The sequence below is a fragment of the Myotis lucifugus genome, unplaced genomic scaffold (assembly GCF_000147115.1).
Source record: "Myotis lucifugus unplaced genomic scaffold, Myoluc2.0 scaffold_215, whole genome shotgun sequence".
NCBI lineage: Eukaryota > Metazoa > Chordata > Mammalia > Chiroptera > Vespertilionidae > Myotis > Myotis lucifugus.
Window position 1 is genome coordinate 167,187 of NW_005871263.1, and position 8,828 is coordinate 176,014.

The window sequence follows — 8,828 nt, forward strand, 5'->3', positions numbered from 1 at the left end:
AAGAATTGAAAGTCTAATAAAATTGACAAACATTCACCTAAAATATTAAGGAAAAAACAGAACAGCACAAATAAATATTATGAGAATGTACATATGCAGCAAACTTTTTAAATACAAGGACATTTTTGCAAATATATCAATGTGTTTGATTAGAAGGGCTGCCCCAGATCCCACTATATGCCAATAAATTTGAAAACTTAGATAAATAAATGAATTAGTTCTTAGAAAAATATAACTTGCCAAAATGGACTCAACCTGTAGAATCAGGTTTTTCAAGAATTTAACAAGCTGACTCTAAAGTTTTTATGGCTGAGCAAACGGCCAAGAGCCAAGGAAACTCCCATGGAAAAACAGGTTGGGAGAGTCCTAACCAGGTTGCTCAGTTGGTTAGAGCATCACCCTGATGCACCAAGGTTGTGGGTTCGATCCCCCGTCAGGGCACATGCAAGAATCAACCAATGGCCCAGCCGGTATGCTCAGTAGGTTGGGCATCGTCCCATGTACCAAAGGGTTGCTGGTTTGATTCCTGCACAGGGCACATGCCCAGGTGGCAGGCTCGCTCCCTAGTGGAAGGCGAGTAGGAGGTAGCCCATTCATCAATTGATGTGCTCTCACATCAATGCTTCTTTCCCTACCTCTCACTCTAAAAATCAATAAACTATTCTTTCAAAAAAAGTAATAATTAACCAATGAATGCATAAATAAGTGCAACAACGAATTGATATTTCCCTCTCTGTCTCTAAAAAATTAATTTAAAACAAAAATAAATAGGTTGGGAGAAATGTGCCCTGCCAAATATTTAAGATTGTTTTATAAATCTGTAGTTATTAAGATAATGTAATATTGGTGTAGGGAGAGAAAACAAGACCAGTAGAACAGACTAAAGAGCCCAGAAATCTAGCCAAGATGCTATGGAAAATTATTATTATAGTAAACTAGCACAGGTCTGTGGAGAATATGAAATAGTCAATAACTGGTACAGGATAATTAGTTACCCAGAAGGAAAAACATACTTAGATCTTACCTCTTGTGATATAGAAACATCTCTCCTAAAGGATGAATTTTCTGGTATGTGAATTATATCTCAAAACAAAATCTATTCCAGATCATTAAAGACTTAAAAGTGAAAAGCAAATGTTTAGGATAAACTGTAGGAAAATATTTTTATAAACTTGAGTTATGAAATAATATATTAGCCCAGCTGGTGTGGCTCAGTGGTTGAGAATTCCCAGCTAGGGCACATGCCTGGATTTCGGATTTTGGGCTCAATCCCTGTAGGGGGCTGCAGGAGGCAGCCAATTAATGATTCTCTCTCATCATTGATGTTTCTATCTCTCTCTTCCTCTTTATTTCTCTCTGAAATAATAATAATAATAATAAAAGACATAATATATTAGACACAAAAGACGGATTCCATAAAGGAAAAAAATTAACTATATTAAAATACAACTAATTGATAAATACAGCTACATCAAGGGACATTACAAAGAAATTGAAAAGATGAGGTAGTATCTGGGAGAAAATTACAATATTTATAGTTATTAGAAGAAATGTGCCCTGCCAAATATTTAAGATTGTTTTATAAATCTGTAGTTATTAAGATAATGTAATATTGGTGTAGGGAGAGAAATAAAGAACTTCTGCAAATCAATAAGAAAAAAATACACACAAATAATGTAATAGAAAAATGGACAAAATACTTTAGTGGACATTTCACAAAAGAGGAAATATGAATGCCCAATCTATATAATAAAAGCCTAAACGACCATTACGGTGGAACGACCGGTCGCTATGATGGGTATTGACCACCAGGGGGCAGATGCTCAATGCAGGGGCTGCCCCCTGGTGGTCAGGCGCTCCCACAGGGGGAGTGCTGCTCAGCCAGAAGCCGGGCTCATGGCTGGCGAGTGCAGTGGTGATGGCAGGAGCCTCTCCCACCTCCGCAGCAGCGCTAAGGAGCAGTGAGCCAAACGGTAAGGAGCAGCGAGTAGGTGGGCAGTAAGGAGCGAGAGGGCACAGGCCGGGCTGAAGGACACACACCCCCACCCCCAGTGCATGAATTTCATGCACCCGGCCTCTAGTAAATGTATAAAGTGATGACTAATCTCATTCATAATCAAAAAATGCAAATTAGCCCTGGCTGGTGTGACTCAGTTGATTGGGCATTGCCCCATGCACCAAAAGGTTGCTGGTTCAATTCCCAGTCAGGGCACATGCCTGGGTTTCAGGTTTGGTCCCGGGATGTGCAGGAGGCAGCCAATAGATGTTTCTTTCTCTCTCTCTATCTCCCTTCCACTCTCTCTTAAAATCAATAAAAATATATATTTTAAAAAGAAATGCAAATTAAAACCACAAATTAGATATTCAGGCATCTTCAGGGTGGTATGGCCTAACTTAAACTATGAATTTTTACTTTTTTAAAAATATATATTTTTATTGATTTCAGAGAGGAAGGGCGAAGGAGAGAGAGTTAGAAACATCAATGATGAGAGAGAATCATTGATCAGCTGCCTCCTGCACACCCCCTACTGGGATCGAGCCCCCAATCTGGGTACGTGCCTTTGACTGGAATCCAACCTGGGACCCTTCAGTCCGCAGGCTGACGCTCTATCCACTGAGCCAAACCAGCTAGGGCAACTTTTACTTCTTAATCCCTTCACTTATTTCACTCAGTCTCCAACCCCCTTCCCATTAGGCCATGATCAATCCATTTTCTGTATCTATGAGTCTGTTTCTATTTTGTTTGTTTATTTTGTTCTCTAGATTCCACATACAAGTGAAATCATATGGTATTTGTCTTTCTCTGTCTGAATAATTTCACTTAGCATAAAATCCTCTGGGTCCATCCATGCTATTGCAAGAGGTAAGGTTTCATGATTTTTTTTTATGGTCAAGTAATAATCCATTGTATTTATGTACCACCACTTTCCTATCCACTCATCTGAAGATGGGCACTTGGGTTGTTTCCATAGCTTGGCTATTATAAATAACGCTGCCGTGAACATAGGGATGAGTATATTTTGAATTAGTGTTTCGGGTTTCTTTGGATATATGCCCAGAAGTGGAATCTCTGGGTCATAAGGCAGTTCCATTTTTAGGTTCTTTAGGAACCTTCATACTGTTTCCCATAGTGGCTGCATCAATCTGCATTCCCACCAACAGTGCGCCAGGGTTCCCTTTCCTCTGCATCCTTGCCAACACTTGTTGTTTGTTGATTTACTGACGCTAGCCGTTCTGACAGGTGTGAGGTGATATCTCATCGTGGTTTTAATTTGCGTTTCTCTGATGATTAGTGACATCGAGCATCTTTTCATATGTCTGTTGGCAACTTGATGTTGTCACAGAGGTCCCTTAAAGAATCCTCGTTTTCTTATTTGTTTTTCCCTTTTCCTGCTCTGATTGGGTGTTTTCTGCTAACTTGTCTGCCAAATCATTGATTTGATCCTCTGCTTCATCTAATTTGAAATTGATTACTTCTAGTGTATTCTTCATTTCAGATATTGTATTCTTCATTTATGACTGGTTCTTTTTTTATGATTTCTATGTCCTTTTTTACACTTATTTGCTCTTTAAGTTCTCACTGAGTTCATCCGTTCTTCTACTAGTTTCTTAAGCATCCTTGTAACCATTGCTTTTAACTCTGTGTCAGGTAGATTGCTTGCCCCCATTTCATTTAGTTTGTTTTCTTGGGATTTCTCCTGTTTATTCATTTAGAGTGTGTTTCTTTGTATCTCATTTTGGCTGCCTCTCTATATTTGTTGTTGAGTATTAGGTAGATCTCCCAGGTCTCCCAGTCTTGGTGGGTGGCCTTACTGGTAGGTGTCCTGTGGGCTCATTGGTCCAGTCTCCCCGATTATCTGAACCAGGTGCTACAGGGATGACGTTGTGTGGGTTTTGGGAGCCCTCCGGTTGTACAGAGCATGGGAAGCTCTGGTTATACTGGACATCACAGGGTCGGGAAACATCCAGAAACTGAACGGTCACAACATGTTAACTGAGTGCCACCCAGTCCACATTGACCTCCTGTACTCCAGAACTCAGCCCGACTCAAGCGCTGTGTCCACCTCCTCAGGCTTGCCACCCCCGTTGACTTGGGCCTGGACCACTAACCACAATGATCTCCAAACCCCTTCCCCAACCCTCTTCCTCACCGTTTCTAAACATCAGTCCGATCATGTCACTCGTCCATTCAACCCTCCAACCACGATGCCATTGGCAGAGTCCCGGGATGGACAGGAGGCTCAGCCCCACTCGGTGAGGCACTAGGAGAGGAGATGGGACTCGAAGGAGCAAAAGGTGGCAGAGCCAACCCTCCCTCTGCAGAAGCACACGCTGAAGACGACTCGGTGGGAGGGTGGGCGACCATTCCCAGGGCTGCGCTAGGCCATGAGCTGAGGATGGAAACCACACAGGGGAAGGGGCCTGGGTCCCTGCGTCACCCCATCAGGAACACTTGGTTTCACTGGGACAAACTGGGTCACACAAAAGACATGACCCTCTAAGACCTGCCAGGTGTGACTGGTCTCTCCTGAGTTCTCGCAGCTGAAGGCAGGTCTCTTGGTCCATCTGGGGAGGCCCTCGGTCCTCTGTTCCAGCCCGAACACTGACCGACACCAGGACCGAGGGGCGTCTTAGAGAGCTAGGGTGCCCTGGGACCTCTGTAGACAGGGTCAGCCCTCCCGGTGGCAGGGGGAGCCTGGGAATCAGGAGAGCGAGCCTCACCCAGGGCAGGGCCTCGCCGCTCTGCTCCGACACCCTCCCGTGCAGGATGGGGGTGGCCTGGCCACTCTGACCCTGGAGGGACAGCTCCCGCTGCCATGGGCCCCGTGCCCTTCCGGAAGGTGCCGCCCAGGGGCTGGCGCCCTGTGTGCCCGGGAAGGAGCAGGAGAGAGCGCTGGTTCCAGCCCCGCCTGCCTCCCCTCCCCGGCCCTCGTGAGGTCTGTCCGGGGCCTGGCCCCGGCCTGTGACAGACACGGAGCCCTCTGCAGGTCCCGTGGGGTCGGCTGTGTCCCAGAGGACACTGGCCACCAGACCACAGCTGTGCTGCCTGGGAGCAGGGAGGGCTGCTGGGGCAGCTGGGTTCCCCCCCACCCCCCCCACCCCCCCCACCCCTGCCCGCAGGGTCTGAGCTGTGAGACGGGGCCCAGGTCTCGGGCTCCCCATGGGGATCCTGCTCTTGCTCGGGTGGTTTCCATAGTAAAGAGCCGGCGCCTCAGAAGAGGAGAGCTGGCAGGTGTTCTGACCCGCACGACATCCATGGAGAAGTCGCGAGAGGCTGGACGGACACACAAACCTGCGAGGGAGCCCACGAGCCCTGTGGCCAGCGCTCCCCTCACCCGCCCTGTGCGTGGCGGCCCTGAATGCCACCTGCCACGCGGGCACTGACCTGGAGGCCCCTGCAGAGAGGGCGGGGCAGGGAGCTGACCTCCTTCCATGAGCAGATGCGGCCGCCTTCAACAAGGGGCACGGTCATCGCAGAGACGTGAGGGTCCCACCGATCCGGGTAACGACGCAGAGCCCATGTTGAACCCCTGGGAACAGAGCCCGGCACCTGGAGGAAAGTCGAGGTGTTGGAAGGCGCGCACTCATCTCCAGCAGAGTCAGGCCAGCTCTCCCAGGCGCGAGGGAGGGAAGTGGGGATCTCAGAGCCGACGGGGCTGGAGCGCTCACAGGCCTGGACGCAAGAGCACCTGGACGAGAAAGAGCCGCTCGCTCTCCCTGGTGGAAGCCGTGCAGGTGCCCAGCTCCAGGCAGAAGGTCCCGGGGAGGCCGCACCTTGGAGGCAGAGGGAGAGACGCAGGGAGTGGGGATCACCCAGCCTCTCCTTCGGAAGCCGATCTGCAGTCTCATTTTGGCTCCGAACTTGAGAGTGTTCGAAAGAGAAAAAGAAAAAGTGCCCAGAAAACTGAGAGAAGAAAATGCACTGAGCGACGTGCTCACAGGACAAGTGCCCGCCTCTCACAGACCAGGGATCGTCACAGTCTGAGCACAGCCCAGCAGAGAGGCTGGGAGCCCGGCCGCCCCTTCGATGCTGGGGAACCACATCAGGAGCAATGCAGCCGCCTCTGGGACACGCGGGAGAGCGAGAGCGAGCGGATGTCAGGTGTGCAGCGACAGGGCTGCACCATCAGAAGCGCAGCCTCCGGGAAGGTGGAGGGGGACGTGGAGAAGGCATTGGAGGGAGCCACCGTCTCCTGCCAATAGCAGGTGCTTTTCCATGAGAAAAAGCTCAAGAAAGGTGATGGCAGCTCTGTGGGCCAAGAGAGGGCTCAATGGGCTAAGAAAATACGATCACATCAGACAGATGCTGCCTAACGCCTAGTTCACGTCCAAGCCTTTGCCAAGTGGACATTTTGCTACGATGTTCCCTGCACAGCCATGAAGGTCCAAAGTACCAGCGGATCCCCTGGGGCACCAGGTCCCCCAGGAGGGAGGTCATGCTGGGAAGGCTCAGGGCTCAAGGGTCCATGCGGGTTTAATTCATCTTCCCCAGCCGCTGGGCGTGAGCACCCACCACCATGGCAAGGTGTATGGCTGGGTTTCTCTCTACACAAGTAATTTTGGTTTATCTCTTCCAGTCTTTACAGTGTAACCGCTGTTATTCAGTTGGTGCTATGATGGCCCATATTTAAGTGAAATGGTGATATAATGTAAGTTAGCAGCTTTTCAAATATAGATTTCAATAATATAATTCTTAGGAATGCATTCTTTTCATGTCATTGGACCAACTAAAGTTAAATAGTGTAAGTATTGTATTTTGATTGAAATAAAAGGTCCACTTTTACCAAAACCATCACTGAAGTTTGTCATGGAGAGAGACTTTAAAACAATACAGTTTACTTCCTGTGTGCTATGATTTCTGAGATTATGTAAAAGTCACCTAATTTTTAACCTCTTAATTGTAATGGGGTTATTAAGAAATAAAAAACAAAAAACCCCTCGCCCATCTGAACATCGACAGTAAAAACTTGCCAATGCCTTCCCTTCCCTCTCTTGTACCAAAGAGGCCTTCTCCAATGTGGTTCTGATCACCCTGGGCTTCTCTGCAAAGCTTCTACCCCCATTTATTTGCTCCCCAGGGCTCAGTGATTGCTGTTGTCACAACTTGTCTTCCCCCAAATGTTCCCATGGCCTGTTCTTCATTATTCAGTTTTGCTCAACTGCAACCTCGCCCAGGAAGCCTTCCCTGACCACCTTGGTGAAAGTGCTACCCTTCCCCTGAGTCACTGTCTATCACAATTTCTTCGATGCACTTATTGCTGGCCAACATCATCTCCTTTACTATTTGTGTACGGATCTGTCATCTGTCCCCACGTGTCACCTCCAACAGGATAGCAGCCTGCAGCTCCTGGGGGAGACCTTGTTGGTAAACCCTGGAGCCCCAGCATGCAGCCCGAAGGGTAGGCGATAAGTGGGCAGTGACCGCATGGACGTGTGAACGTGACTCTGGAAGAACGCTTGTCATTAGACACGTCTTTTCCCCAGTTTAGAGATGAGGAAACCAGGTGCACTTTGTCCAAGATCAAGTAGAAACACAAGGGTCCAACTCCAGACGCCCTGCTCTTAACCATGGCAACCTTAGGCTGAGATCAGAAAGGAAGAAGGCCCCCCCACACACATTTACGGTTCCCCATTACTGTCTGGCTTTCACATTCCGCCCTTACCTCCCTCAAACTAGAATCAAGCTTTCATGCTCTGCCCACTGAGAAGTAAGCTGACAATGAGACAACCCTGGGGTCACTGGAGTAAGGCTGAGAAGGCTCAATGTTACTCTCAAAGATGAGATGCGCCTTCACCATGGAGACAGTCTGAGGCCTGAGTCAGACCAGTGAGGGAAGCCTCACAGAGACAGGATTGGCGACCACTGTCCAGGCCCAGTTAAGGGCTAAGTTGAAAACGGCAGCTCCTGGCGCCAAGGCCAAAGACTGTGGATGAAGTCCTCCTCTGCAATCGAGTTGTCGCCAGGAGGGACATTTAAGAGGCGGTTTCTCTGGACAGGACAGCCCCCGCCCCGCTGCTCTCCCCGCAGAAGGGAAACCTGGAATTCCTTCCTGGGAGAGCTTCCTTTACACACCCTGGGACTCTGCGGAGTCTGTTTTCTCTGTAAACAAGGCAGCCATCCCCAGCGTGGCCTGTGCAATCTCCTCCCAGGCCGATGGCATTTGGTAAAAAATGGAGGTGAGGGGGTGGGCAGAAGGAAGGGCGGAAAAGATGGGGAAGAAGCCAGAGGAGCCCTTGTTGTTTAGAAGAGTGTGACAGACTGTCACCCTTGAGCCCCACTGTTCTCTGCTTGGTGGGGGCATTTGTCCAAAGGTGCAGCCTCACACTGTTGCTGATGTTGATCAAGCCGTGTTCCTTCCCCGAGCCCTGAGCCCGGGAGGTGAGTGGGTATCACGTATCTTCCTAAACCACCTCCAGGGCTGGAACAGAAGCCAAACACTTTCCCAGGTTTTCTCTCTCTGTTCTCTTCAGGGTTAAATACTTCCTGCCGCCTGAGGCCTGATTTTCTTTCCAACTAAACTGGGATCTCCATGGAGTCAGAAGTTATGTTCTATTTGTTTCTGTAATCTCAGCAATCTGGCATAGGGTCCCGGGCAAGGGTGGCCTGAATGAGTGAGTAGGTAGATGAAGGGAGGATGGATGGATGGATGGATGGATGGATGATGAGTGGATGGATGGATGTACGGAAGGATGGGTAAATGATTGGATAGGTATATGGAAGTTAGGTAGGAAGGAAAAAGAAACATATTCTTTGCAAAAAGCTAAAACATTACAGATAAGGCAGAAGCCCTCTTCGATGATCTACTTCCCAGTTTCTTTTTGTCCCC